Source organism: Acanthopagrus latus, chromosome 19 (assembly GCF_904848185.1).
Source record: "Acanthopagrus latus isolate v.2019 chromosome 19, fAcaLat1.1, whole genome shotgun sequence".
NCBI classification, from domain to species: domain Eukaryota; kingdom Metazoa; phylum Chordata; class Actinopteri; order Spariformes; family Sparidae; genus Acanthopagrus; species Acanthopagrus latus.
The window spans coordinates 11,093,543-11,107,484 of NC_051057.1; the positions used below are offsets into that span (position 1 = coordinate 11,093,543).

General features: G+C 43.6%; 1 long non-coding RNA gene across 1 annotated transcript; it reads right to left on the reverse strand.

Annotated features, from left to right (window-relative positions):
- Window positions 1-3,107: 3,107 nt before the first annotated feature.
- LOC119008908 lies at window positions 3,108-8,085 on the reverse strand. Its single transcript, XR_005071587.1, has 4 exons — window positions 7,881-8,085; window positions 6,158-6,212; window positions 4,509-4,572; window positions 3,108-3,313 (listed from the first exon to the last, which is right to left on the reverse strand). It is a non-coding gene; the product is annotated as an uncharacterized LOC119008908 (long non-coding RNA).
- Window positions 8,086-13,942: the final 5,857 nt, after the last annotated feature.

The window sequence follows — 13,942 nt, forward strand, 5'->3', positions numbered from 1 at the left end:
GGAGCCCCAATATGGCTGCTGATGACCTTCATTAGTCCCCCCACCACCTTCCATGTTCTACTAACTGTATTCGTTTTTCATCTCTCACACTGTGTATGTTCACACACGTGCCCCTCTCTTTGTTTTGTATTTTTTGTTCTCTCTCTCTTATTTCCCTCTATGTCACACTCGTTCAAGCGCTTTGTTTCATGTCCCTCGTCCTCTCACATATTCTTTCATGGACTGTTTCCGATGCCTTTCCTTCTGTTTCTCTTTTCAGCCTCTCTTCTCTTTTTTTTTTTTTCTTTTTTTTTTTATCTGTCACTCTTTTCTCATTACTCCCTCTCTCTGTTCATTAGCATACAGAGTAAGAAGATGGCGCTGGGGGTAATCTGTGTGAGCCGGCGTTGACAAAATGGAGGGCGTCATCAGAGGTCGCGCCGCTGTCATCAAGCGCCGAACCTCCGCTGACGCCTGCCTGTCACACGCTCGTGCGCGCATCACACATATTTGCGGTGCACGGGCGGGAGGAGGAGGGGCGGAGGGGGGGGAGAAAGAAAGGAAACATGTATCCGTAATCAGGTGTGACACATCACAGAGTAAATGCAGCAATCTCACTTGACAGCCACGTACACACGTACACACATGCAATGTTTGCGTCGCGGACCGCGGCGACAGAAACAGACACTGACAGGTATCTTAGTATATTCTGGGATGCACATAACAGAGGCTTTAATGAATACAGCCGGCTTGTTTTGTTTGGGCTTTTGTTTTTCTTGTTGTTGAATTTATCAGGGTTTTAAAGGAGGCAGATGTGGGAGTCGTGCAGAGGGAGACGGACTGTGATTTCCTTTAAGCCTGGAAGTCCCTTTTGCTACGTTCACATATCACTGCTGATCATTTCAATAGACTCAAGGTCAAAAAAGGCCCCGTAACTGCTTTCGTTTACTTAGTTTGCACAGTGTGTTTATGTGTACAGTAGGTTGTAATCAATAGCCAAATGTACATCTGTCTTTCTATAAATTCAGATATTCAAAAAACGTGCCACCAAGCGTGCTGGCAGGTACGTGTTTGGGAAAAAAACAGTGATTGTATGCTAATGTTAATTGCGTCTAGACAGAATTGGCAACATTTTAATGTCATGAAATTGTATAACATGGTAAATCATATGATCTCAATATCTGAGAGATAAAAATGTTCCTTTCGTCTTCAGTCTGGTGACTCTTGCTACTTCAGCCTACATAACGCGAGAGAAAAACTGCTTAACTTGTGCTAAATAAAGGCAGCTGTAGCCACAAGTGACAACTGTTGGATAATGGCAGTAAATGTTGTGTTAGGCCGGAGAGACACTGTTGTTTAACCACACGGTCACACTGCGTGGCGAACGTACTTCTCCAAATGCCACCGTGTAGCACGCGCTAGCTTGTAGACCCATTGCTGTCCCTGCTGCCGCGCTGACTCCTGACCCGCGTCACATACGTCTCCATACTGGCGCCACACGCGGGATCACTTCCAGTCACAGTTGTTCAAGTACTTGCTTCGGTGAAAAGGTTTCAGTTCCTCACACCGTCTAATTGTTTTGCCATGTTAGATGGGAGATGTTCCGGAACAACACTTACAGTGAAAGGGGAATTTCTACCACCGTTGCTGTGCTTGACCAACATTTGGTTGCAACGCTTTGGGCCAACTTGAGATTTTAAACAGAGTAACACACACCTGACACATCTCCAGTTCTACTGAGCGACGTCGTCCATGCAGACTTTGCTTCATAACCGATCAAAGACCCTTTGAGGGGGTAGCAAAAATTAAATAAGTAAATTCAACACTCTGACCATCACAGAGCCGTGGTTTTCATTTACAAATCCTCTCATGTTTTTTTTTTTTTTTGCATTTTTTTCAGTAGTTTTACTGAAGAAGAAGCTGCAATGTAGCATGACAGTGTAGCAGAACTAAAATCAGGGATGTGTGCTGATCAGTCAGTGGCCCCCCTACACTGTTCTTGAATAAAAAACGTTCACTTATTAATATCCGGGCTTGCTTGACAAGCCAACTGTGTCCCAACAAAGTAAATCGCGCTGGGCTCAGAGAATTAGCGTATAAAGAAGATGGAAGAGGAGGAAGGAAAAGACACACTGCTGAAGGAGAGGAAAAAAAGGGGGGGGGGGGTTATAAGGAGTGGTAGCCAAGGAAAGAGAGCGAAATAGGAAACGAGAGGACAAACAGAGAGTGAAGGATGAATTCCCAGGAGGCAGTGTTAAGTTGTATTGGTGTGCGAGCTTGTCACTAATAGTGTCCCTGCCATGGTTATGAGAGCTGGAAATACTTTGGTGCTAATAGACAGATTATGGAAAGAAACGAAGCATGTCCTGAAATCCTCTTAGCAAGACTTCACCTTTTTATTTATTTATTTCCTGCCATATTCCTTTCTTTCTTTCTCCCCTTCCTCTCTCTACCTCGGTGGCCTTGGCATTGTCTCGCCGAGCGCGTTTCATGTTTTGTCTGACGCTTGGCGGGTAGTGTTGTCTCTCTCCCTCTCTCTCCCTCCCCTCTCTCCCTCTGTAACACTCTCTATCTTTTTTCTGTCTCACACGTTTTCAAAAGGCACTTTATTTATTGTCCCGGGGGAGCACTACATTATGCATTAACCTGTTCAATTATGCATTCATTTATGCAGCCGTTGCCTTATGTAAATGCACTTTATGATTAAACAAATTGTTTCGCTGTTTGGCCGTGTGTTCCCCACATCGAGTGTTTGCCAGTGACATCATGCAGCGGTAGCAAGAGACTCCGTGCCTGTAGTGTGTATGTGAGCGCGTGGGTCCTATCTGTGCCCTATTAAAGTGGTGAAGGGGCCTCAGAGATTGCGAGAACACTCCGTGGGCTTCGCGAGATGAACAGAGAGAGCCGAGGGTTCCCTCAGCCGCTGTGTTCGGCGCCCTCTAATCCAAAAGGCCACCAAAGAGGCCAGCTGAGCAAAACTGCCACCCAATCAGTGTTTAAGCTAGTTTTGGTTTTCTACCCTTTCAGCATGTTAAAACAAAACAGAGTAATCCATTAAGAGGTCCTATGCATTGAAAAAAAAAAACTATTCGAAGGCCTTTCTGAAACTCCACAGTTTTGGAGGGACATTGCTTTCTCTTTATTAAAGTGTATTACTGCATTAACAGTACAGAGACAGAGAGGGAAATGAGGGAAGAGTCAGCAAGACGGCATGGAGCAGAGGTCCCTGGGAGAAATCAAACTGTTTCGGTTGCATGGAGAGTGTCTTCACCTGGGCTGCACAAAGTTTGGCCAGGGGCCTGAGTTGACCCACCATGAAGTTAAATTTAAGATGCTGAAAACACATTAAGATTAAAATTAAACATTGATTTTAAGAAAAATCAGTTGTGAAAATCCTCTTTAAACATGCGGGATCCCTAGTTACTAATTATTTTTTATAATCTGGTACAACAGGCGGTGTGTCAGTTTGTACAGGAAGTCAGTTAATTATAGCAATACAAAAACAAAAGGTGTTTGCTTTTGGCCTGTGGTTCACCATTTAGCTTTGCTGAGGTCGCGGAGTACCAAAATCTTTTTTTTTTTTCTTTTTTTTACATTTTTTGGTTTTTAAGATTAAGGGACGTTCTCACCAATGGCTCTTCAGTGAAATCCCACTGCATTTGTCTCAAAGTTACACCTAAGAAACATGCAATATGTCATAATAACTTCATTCATACATTACACTGGTAAGGTACACATTGGTTCACGCGTTTGTTTCGTAGGTAGCAGAACAGAAACGTATCCGTATCCAAAGTATCCCTCTGAAGGACATTTCTATCAGCCATTTCTGTGCAAAGCTAACCGAGCCTTGGTCATATTAATATAATTCAAAGACATTTGAACTTAAATGTAGAATCAGTTGACCTAGCTGTTTGGAAAGGCACCAGAAAGACAGGTATTTGTTGCATCTCAGTCCCAGGATGTCAGATTCAGACATTTTTGGTTGGTGAGGTGTCCCGAGCACAGAAAGAAAGACAATCCAGTCAGAGGGCTGCAGGGTCTCGACTGCAGATTTGACACACTAAGAAGTGTTTTTCTCTCTCCGCCTGTCTCATACGTGCTTCGTCTTGCCATGGCTGCTGTGTGTGACATTCACTGCTAGGTTGAAATCGGTCTTGTGACGTTGGGAAGGCGGCGTGCAATGACACAAAATTTTAAAAATCGCCAATTCTCTTCAAATGCATTAAAACAAAAGCCGGAGCCTGTTTGGAAATTGTAAGGAGTAGAAAGTACGGACGTGTGTTAAAATGTCAGGAATAAACAGTCAACAGTCAAATGGATCAGGATGTACAAAACATTAAGCAGATGGATGGTGCAACACAAATGAAATCCCTCTTGCTACAGTTTCTATGCCACAGCAGATGACCCACAGGAATTTCTTGACGAAGAGACCAGAGAGACTTTCACATCCACCATTGTCACACTCAAACCTATTTGGTCTGAAGTCTTATTGTGAGACGTGTATGTTGATCCTTAAGTAAAACACAAACCTTGATCCCGAGATTGGAGTGAATGGAGTCAGCTTAGGGCCGGATGCTTTGTGTCACTTGTCTTCTGTAATTGCAAGAAAACCTTATTTTCAACACACTACACATTAAAAGAAAAGGAGAAAAAAAAAGAAAAAAACGTGTCTGCTTTGTGTTGCAGTAATTTGCAAAAGTGTCAGAAGTTTTGCTTTTCTTGGCCACACATTTGTTAGGAGGCAAACAGTGGAATCACTATGGGTACCTATAGGCCAGCCAGTATTTGGACTTTCACGAGAGCCGCCGCATGGACGTGCGCCAACCAACGAGGCTGTCAGAGCGCTGCGATATCGCCGTGTCAAAAAACATGCGCTCCGAAATGACCGCTAATTTAAAACAAATGCCCTTAATAGGCAGTGTTGCAATGTCAGCGGAGGCTTTGGAAGTCTCCTATTGACTAAAGACTGAGAGAGTCGCTCCAGACATCTTAATCACAGCTATATATAGCCTTCGTCCTATCTGACAAGAGAAATGAGCAGCCATTTAAGACAGATGAACTGTGTCTGGATGGCGGGTAGACTTATCTCAACCGCAGCCACACCTTTGATCTACTCCAGAAATCTCCCATTGGTTTCCATCTGATACAGGCTATCTGATTCACCCAGAGCCGCTGAGGAATGAGAAATTTCGGCGGAGGAAAAAAGAAGAATGGAATATGCATTAAGACACCTTGACTGTACAGTCGCTCTATTTTTCCGCCTCGCCTTCCTTCCCTTTTTCTTTTTCTCCTCAGACGCAGCCGTTCCTCAATCATGCGGTTGTAACAGTGTGACTGTACTGCCCCCCCCCAACCACCACCACCACCACCCTGCACCTTCTTCCTGTTTCTCTCTCTTCACCTCTATCTCTCTCCTCCCTCGGTGCGCCGCGCTCCTGCTCCATCTCCCCGTGTCTGCCGGGGTGTGAGTGAGTGATGGAGTTTTAGTGGACCCTGCGAGCGGTCCTGTGGTTTTTCAGTGCCACACATCAGAGGCAGAGCATTAGCCCTCTGCATGCTTCAGGAGTTTGGCTTGGCAGAGCACCAGGCCCTAACTACCTCCTCTCCAGCGCTCGCCGCTGCCAAAGCGCAGGCCAGACAAACTACCTGAGCCCCCCGTTCGCGAATGCACATGAAATTATGCCGATGTCCCACTGTTTATATTTATATTCATTAACCTTTATAAGGACGCATGTGTGTTTTTATTGCATTAATTTTCTGAGTGTACCCTGACACAAAATGAGTTACAGCAAGTTTATATTGGCTGTTTTGAAGGAAAGTGGGTCCCCTATCTGCATAATATACAGTAAATCTTCATTATCCAGACCTCAGGAAGAGTGCGCAGACTGAATGGTTGAGGGAACAAGCGTAATGAAGAGAATATGCACAGCAATGCAAAGTTATAGTCCGATAATTTTGTACATTAATAACAAAGCTACCTGGGATTTGCATCTGAGGGCTATAAAACTCGAGCGAGCTTTGCAAGAAATGTGGTCCGGGTGGAGATATCTGGCCGAAGGAAAGCTCGAGAAGTATAAAGGAAAAGGATGACGCCCATGTTGGTCTTTGATTCATGTAGTGTTACATATGTATTCACTGGTGCACGGTATATTATGTGTGTGTGAGAGAGAGAGAAAACCTTTCCCAGCCGCCTGCAGCCCCATGTGCAGCACTTGCAGTTCCACGTACAGTAACTGTAATTAAAGACAGATGAACATTGGTTATCTGGGTTGAAAACACTGCAGGGTCATGATAGCACACGAGCGTTGTATAAAATCAAACATAAACATCCATTCATTATTTACCACATATTAGAGAGCATGCCGAATGTGGTCGAAACTGCAGCACTGGCACTTCTGACATCCCCTCTGATCGCCGATATTTCTGAAGCTGCTGTCTTATATGGGTTTTATGGAAGAGGGGTTCTTTTGGCCGCGTGTTTTTTCTCCTCAACCCCCGGACCCTGGGTCATTAAAACACAGCGGAAGTCTTCTCATTTCGAAACGTGTCCGTGACATTTTTTTCTGTCCCGAGACGTATGTTTAAAAACAGCTTTATTGTGACTGGCGGTCTGATGGAAGTAGGAGGGCGTCAAGAGTCACTGCGGTAGACAGATAGCCTCAGGCTGTGCCACACGCGGCCTGCACTGTCTGTGTGTGTGTGTGAGCGTGTGTGTCAGCGTGTGTGTGCGTCTGCGTGTGTGTGTGCGCGTGATCCCGCAGAAGCACAACGCATGCGCATATCGATACAAAACATGTCTTTAAAGCCTGCATTTTAATTATGCTGCTTTATTAAATAGTAATCATTGAAATGCTACATCGGCATAATTTATTACATTTCAAATGAAGGACAGGGAAATGTGCACACTCCACACATCGCGGTCGGGCTAATTCCTGGACATTACACTTAGCTAATACACATGTGAAACAGCTCTCTGGTGCTGGCGCAACAGAATAATTTATCAAAACAAATGCTCCATTTTCTGCTGTCCCTCAACTGGATGTGACCAGCACTAAAAGATGCACTACTTGATGCATGCAATATGCATGGAATTATGCTAATGCGCAGCATTTGCACTCATTTATATCTGCATATGGACATGTGTAATTTTAAGTCTGCTAAGTGTAGACTAACATCGAAGAGTTCACAATGTATAGACGCATAAGAGCAGACTCAGCACCAGCCGTTTCCTGATTACGCTTCATTGGCGAGACCAAAAGCCCATAAAAATGAAAGAGTGTAAAAGTAGCGCGTATACATGAGAACTTCATTCATCCAAATTTGCCGAAAAATCCACACGAGAGGGAGGACGTGCTCCAGAACTGTGTGTTGTGCTGCTGCGTGATACCAAAAAAGCCCACAAACATGGGAGTTTTGACCATTTTCATCCTCATTCTTTTGTAGTTTGAATCAATTAGGTATTTCAATATGCAGTTTTCATGTGTAGCGTCCTTAATATTTTATGGACTCAATCACTGGCAGCATGATTTTTGGCAACGAACCACAGGGTAATTTAAAAATGCATAACCAACGCGCTTGAATCAATCATTCAAACTGATGCCTTCACAATAACAGGTATTTGAATCTAGCATTGACTATTTCCTTCTGAAAGTTGAATCAATACTAAGTCAGAAGCTATATGCTATTAAATGCTGCTTAAATGGATGCTTAGTCACACACACAGACACACACACACACACACACACCCTCCCCATATACACATATATGCATATTACAAACATTCAGTATGCCGGTGACACCCCAGTAGTCACATGCTTGGCTATATATCTGTGATAATGGTTACTATGCTGATGATCAGAGCTATTTACTTTAAATGGGTCATTATCAGTGGAAGACTCTACCTTGTGATGGTGATGAGGGCTTTGACAGATATATTGCCATGCGGGAATAGGCGGCGATGATGAGCCACAGAAGTGTGCTACTGTTCTGCGCTTTCAATTCTCTCCTTGTGTCTCTCCACCTCATCGTCGCCTCACCTCTTTGTCCTTTGGTTCAATTTACGAATCACAAGTCAGGAGCAGTCAAGTGCTGCCATTCCGCCGCACGACGGCGTGTCCCGGAATACTAAAAGGAGACAGTGGAAATGTATTAGTTACACAAAGTCTATGCTGTGTTTTTATTGAATTATGAAGAATTTATGATAGCAATTTGATCTGGTGTATCACTTTCAGCGAGGCTCTTGTTCTGCATGTTTAAGATATAGTGCAGCACTTGAGTATCTGTCTCTTTGGGGAGTTGGCGGGGAGCAAAGCATGCTGTGTGATGCTCCGCTCATCCTAATCACAGCTTTGACTCTTCAAAGAAAATATGATGACTCAAATTCATATTTGACACGGTAATAATAAAACTACTTAAAACTATAAAGTCTCTCCCGATTCCCCCATTTTCATAAGCCCATGTTTATCTCCTCATTTTAATTAGTAAGTGGCATTAATTTCTGCTGTTGCTTTTATCACCAATCATTTACAAGCACGGGGATGATCATGTTAATATAACCGAATTATGGAATACATTTCTTAGGTTAATTAGGTTGTTCTTTTTAATTAGAATGTAATTGTGAGAACGGGTGTCTTTTCAAGGGGAAATGCAGGCCGTCAGACAGCACAGGCAGTGCAGCGTCGCTGTGGCTGAGACTGTGGGCAACAGTGCCCTCTAGATGTCAGAAAGGGAACTGTATGATTTACCGGTGTGCTGAAACTGGCTTTTTTTTTTTTTCTTTTTAGCCTTTAGTGGGACGATCTGTGTGTAAGTGCACACTGTATGTGTGTGTAACCCTGTGTTAGATTTTTGCAAAGTGTGTCAATGTGGAAAAACAAAAAAACAAAAAAATCTTCCATTCGAAAATTTGCTCCACTGCAAAATGATTCATCAGTGAGTCACAGGTTTACACAAACACGCATAGAGCAATATCCATTTCCGAGGCCTGTACTTGGACACACTGAGGATGTGTGGTAACAGGTTTTTCTCCTGGTGAAATGAGTTTTTGAGGTTTTGGAATGATAATCACGTTTGTTAAAGCATAACTGTGTTGCAGAGCAGGCTTTACACTGTAGGGAAAAAGACACAGTTTCTGGGTTTTTTTTATTATTATTATTGAGGAATAGTTTGATTAATGATTGTGAGTCTAAGTACTTGCATGTATGTGTTTGACTGTGTGTGTGTGTGTGTGTTAAGACACTGTTTACGCTTGGATTTAGTGTTATGGGTCAAATATGGTAGTTTTGAAAGTGACTTGTCAGAACTGTGTTGTGATCTGGCTCAGTTTAAGTTAAGTTTAACTTGGGATTCAGTTCAGGCCGGGTTAGTGTTAAGCAGAGGGCAAGTTTATGTAGGGTTGTAGCTATACATTATCATTATTCTATATAGGACTGGGCAATATAGCTTGAAAATTAGATTGCAATGTTTTTAGGCTGTGTCTTCATACACGATACATATTTCAATAATTAACCTCCTCAAAACCGCTTTATTAATGCCAGGACATGGAGACAGAATCAAACATTACAAAATGTTTGAGCAGATACCCTGTCTAACGTGACAATATTGTAGGGATGACTATTAGAATATTGACACGAGGAAATTTTTGGTAACTAATACTCGATAATGTGGATATAATGACTAAGTGGGCGAAGGCAAGTATTGAAACAAGTGATAAGTTCAGAAAATGACATCACTGTAATACAGCCTTTAAAACCAGGAACAAACACCATTTATACTATATCATGATAACAATATATTATCTTTATACTTCCCAGGATAATTCTCCTGTATGATGTAACAGACATTACACATATTTTTCAACAAAGACTGATCCTAATATTTTTAAAATGAATATCTTAAAATTGGATTGTTTGGATTGGGATTGAATTTTTGTTTTACATTTTCCATCACAGTGCAGAGAAGGCTTTGAAACGACGTTCGGACGATATTGTGAGCAGGGAGATGGAATCTGCACACCAAAAAAAATGGAGCCTTGTGGCCGCACGTGCAGGCAAAACAGTCATTTTAGAGTCCACACCGTCAGGCATGTCCGTGACGTATCCGTCACAATAGGTGGTCCTTATAAGCATTTGCGGCTCATTCGGTCTGCACATGACATGTCTGAGGTCTGCGTCCTCGCCACTGTACCGCTGTGTGAATCTACCCAGCCTCCTCGTGTATGAGCACTCCAAGGTGTTGACGTTTATCAAGCGCCGTGTATCTCGGGGGGCTTTATGAGGTCAGGGACAGTCTGTGCCTTTCTCAGGCATGACACAGTTGCAGTGAAATTGAATATTATTATAAACCTTAAATACATGATTAGTGAACATTTTTTTAAATTATCTTGAAATGGCTAATGAGTTATTTGAGGCAGATGTTATATGTGGGTTGGAATGTGTTGCACTCACAATCACAGTATTTTCTAAAATAAGGCCGACAAGAACTGGATCAGGGATTGAGAGTCATAAACGTCCTCAGCTGGAGGCCCTGCTGAGTTTTGCATCGCACGTGTCCGGGCATGGACATGGTTCTGCACCTTCGTCCGTCCGTCTACACACTTGAGTGCGTTTGCCTGCGACTTACACGCACCCGCCCGCAACTTAATCATTCGGTGCAGCCCCTCTCCCGCCATCACACCCGCAAACAGCAAACATAGCGGGCCGCAGGTAAACAGCGCTATCTCCGGCCCTATCCCTCGCATGGGGCAAGGCAATTACAAACTCTGCATGTCACCCCGCCATGCCACCCACATCATGCTCGCACATCCGCGCACACGCTCGGAGACACACCCCTCAGGTCTCGAAACCACCCCGCACGCGTTCTCACTATTTCATCTCTCCCCTTCCCTCTCCCTCCCTCTCTGCATGTCATTCTCTGTCACTCGCCTTGTGCAAAATTGCACTGAGGCGAGCTGCCACCGTATTGAGGAATAGTGTCATATACTGGCAATTTCCTCCCTAGGTGTCAGGCATACTTTACCTTAATATGTCTGCAGCGACTCTTAATAAAACAGTCTTGTCTATATACATATCTCTACCGCAGCCCGGCCTGTGCCACACTGCACACGGCACTCAATAGCATGCTGTTAAATATTTACCTCCACTGAATGTCAATGGAGGGAGGAGTAGGTGGAGAGGAGGAGAGGAGACAGAGGAGAGAAATGGAAAAATGTGTCCCCGGTTGGTGTTTTAGCTGTCTGGATCTGTTGCAAGGCAGTCTGTGAGAAATTCCATATCAGCCAGCGGAATGTTTTAGGATATCGTGACGCCATATCAATGTAGCCTGGCTTGCTTGAGTGGGAAAAAAAATTAAAAAAAAAAAATATATATATATATATATATATATATATATATATATATATATATATATATATATATACACATATATATATATATATGGCGAGAATTGGAAATTGAAAAATAGCTGGATATTTGTGACTCAGACAGGGGAAAAGGGAAGTGTTTGGATGCACGGAAATTCAGCAGTTTCTGCCTGCCTCGTGTTCATGATCTTCAAGCCTGCCGCACCGTGTCAGACCTCGATGTGCTGACAGGCCTTTGACTCAGAAATGAACAGGAGGTCCCCTGCAGAGAGCCTGGGCAGAACTTATCAACACTAACTGAGAGAAAGGCTTACTATGGGTTGGGATCAAGCCGTGCATTGCATCGTTTGGCAGATATTTTTTGTTTGCTATTTCTTTTTTTTATTTTTGCATCCCACATAATGCTGCAGCTGCATCGCATTGGACAGCCTGGAAAGGTAATATTTCCAGCACCGTGGGGTCAAGTTAGGAAAAAAAAAAATACACATTTGACGCGTGACCTCAGCTTCCACGGTTCTGGCAGGCATGTTGGATGTCACCGATCTCTAAAATGGTTTATGGCTTGTTTTAGCTCGACTCTGGCTTTCTTCAACGCCGTAACATGTAGAGAACTGATAAAAATGCAATATACAGCGTGCGTGTTATATTCGGTGAGATAACACAGGGAGTGCTGGGTGTGTGTCTCAGCTCTTGGAGCCACTGGTAAGCTGAAATAATCCTGCTGTACATACAGTGGTTACCCTGGATAAAGGCTAATGCTGCGAATTAGTAACCCATTCGAGAAAAAAAAAAAAAAAAACTGCTCATCCCCGCGAACTTCATCATTTAGTGGCACCCTTCATTTGAGCGAAAAGTTCGGGGAAAAAAAGTATCTCCTGGATGTTAACCATGTGGCAGGTGATCCTGATAATAATCATGAGCTTGAAGGAAGGAAAGCTAACATCTCCTTCAAGTGAAGATTCTCCAGCTCCGACTTGGAGGCAGAAATATTCTCGGCATGGGGGAAAACAGGGAGGAGAGAGAGAAGAAAAAGGAAGAAAAACGGCGGCTGGGTTTTTAATGACTTTCTGCACATTAGAATAATCTGTCATTTCAATTAGCGGGATTGTCATCTGTGAGATGTCTCCTGCTGCACCCACACGTAGACACACCCACGCGTGCGCACATGCACACACGCATACCGCACATACCTATACCTTCAGGTTGTCATCTGTACCCCTCATGGGAGAGAAGCAGGGATGTCAAAGCAACTCCCCCACCCCCACCCCCCACCCCACCACGACACACACACACACACACACACACACCACCAACACCACAACTGCACACGCGCGCGCACACAATCCCTAAAAAACAAAGCGAGGTTTCAAGGGAAATTGCTTGACAGCAGCTTAAAAGCCAGTCAGGAATAACTTATCAGGCGAGGGCTGCCATCGTGCCTTGCGGGGTCATTTCATTACGATTACCTTACCCTCCTTAACTCAAAGAGAGTGAAGAGAGAGAATGAGTAAGAAAGAGAGAGAGAGAGAGGAGGTTGGAGGGGGGTAGCAGGTGGTGGTGGTGGTGGTGGTGGTGGTGATGGCAGGGAGGGGGTAAACTCTTCAAGAAAGATAGATAGAAAGGAAGGCAAAGTTTCAGAAAGTGCTTAACTTTTACTTTTTCTTCTTCCTCACTCTCTGGTTTTTAAACTTGTCTCAGTAATGAGCTTACATCTTTTTTTTTTTTTCTTTTTTTTTTTTTCATTTCTCGGCTGCCACCATATACAGTATGTCATCTGCTGTTCCTTCTCTTCCGCAGCTATTATGGGATGTTTCAAGCCGTAGGAAAAATAAATAAATAAATAAATAAAATGAGAACAGTTTATTTGCTTCCTCGTAGTGTCTCCGGTTTTTAAGGTCAACATTTATATATACGGCGGAACATATTTGACCCAAGACCTTATTTCCCTGAGGGGCTTTTGCTGCCTTCGGTACAGAATGGGGATTTCAGCCAGGGAGGGAGGAACTTGCCCTCATGTCCAGTGCAGTAACTTCATTAAACTTTTTTTTTTTTTTTTTTTGTTTATTGAGAATTACTTGACCCACTTTCAAGCTGTTATTACTTCTATCTAATTATGTTTTCTAGGGTAAGGAAGCATGTATTTCTTTTTCTTTTTCTTTTGTACCTCAAGGCAATTAAGTGGCTTCCAGAAAATAAGGCAGTATGGCATGTAGGGATGATGTTATGATTGCTAATTATGCTCTGATGCAGCCCTGAGAAATGCTCGGCGCTCTGGCTTTTGTCCGGCCGGCTTTGCCAGGCCCAGATAATATTTATGAAATGTAGACATTCTTGGGGCTAAGGCAGAGTCTTTATAATGGGAGACAGATGGGGTCTGCTTCGGATTAAGAACATCGACTCCACTATCTGTGGGAACACCTTCCCCTCCACGTGTGTGTGCACTTAAACATTCGCTCCGAGCACGTTTGCATCCGTGCGTGTGTGTGCGCCCCGAGTGCTCGCTCATGTGTGAGTGTGTGCCTGTGCGCGGACGCAATTGTCTTTGACAGCCGCGGTGTAGTTATTTTTTAATGGATTTCTGAGTTATGATAACCATCGCGCAGT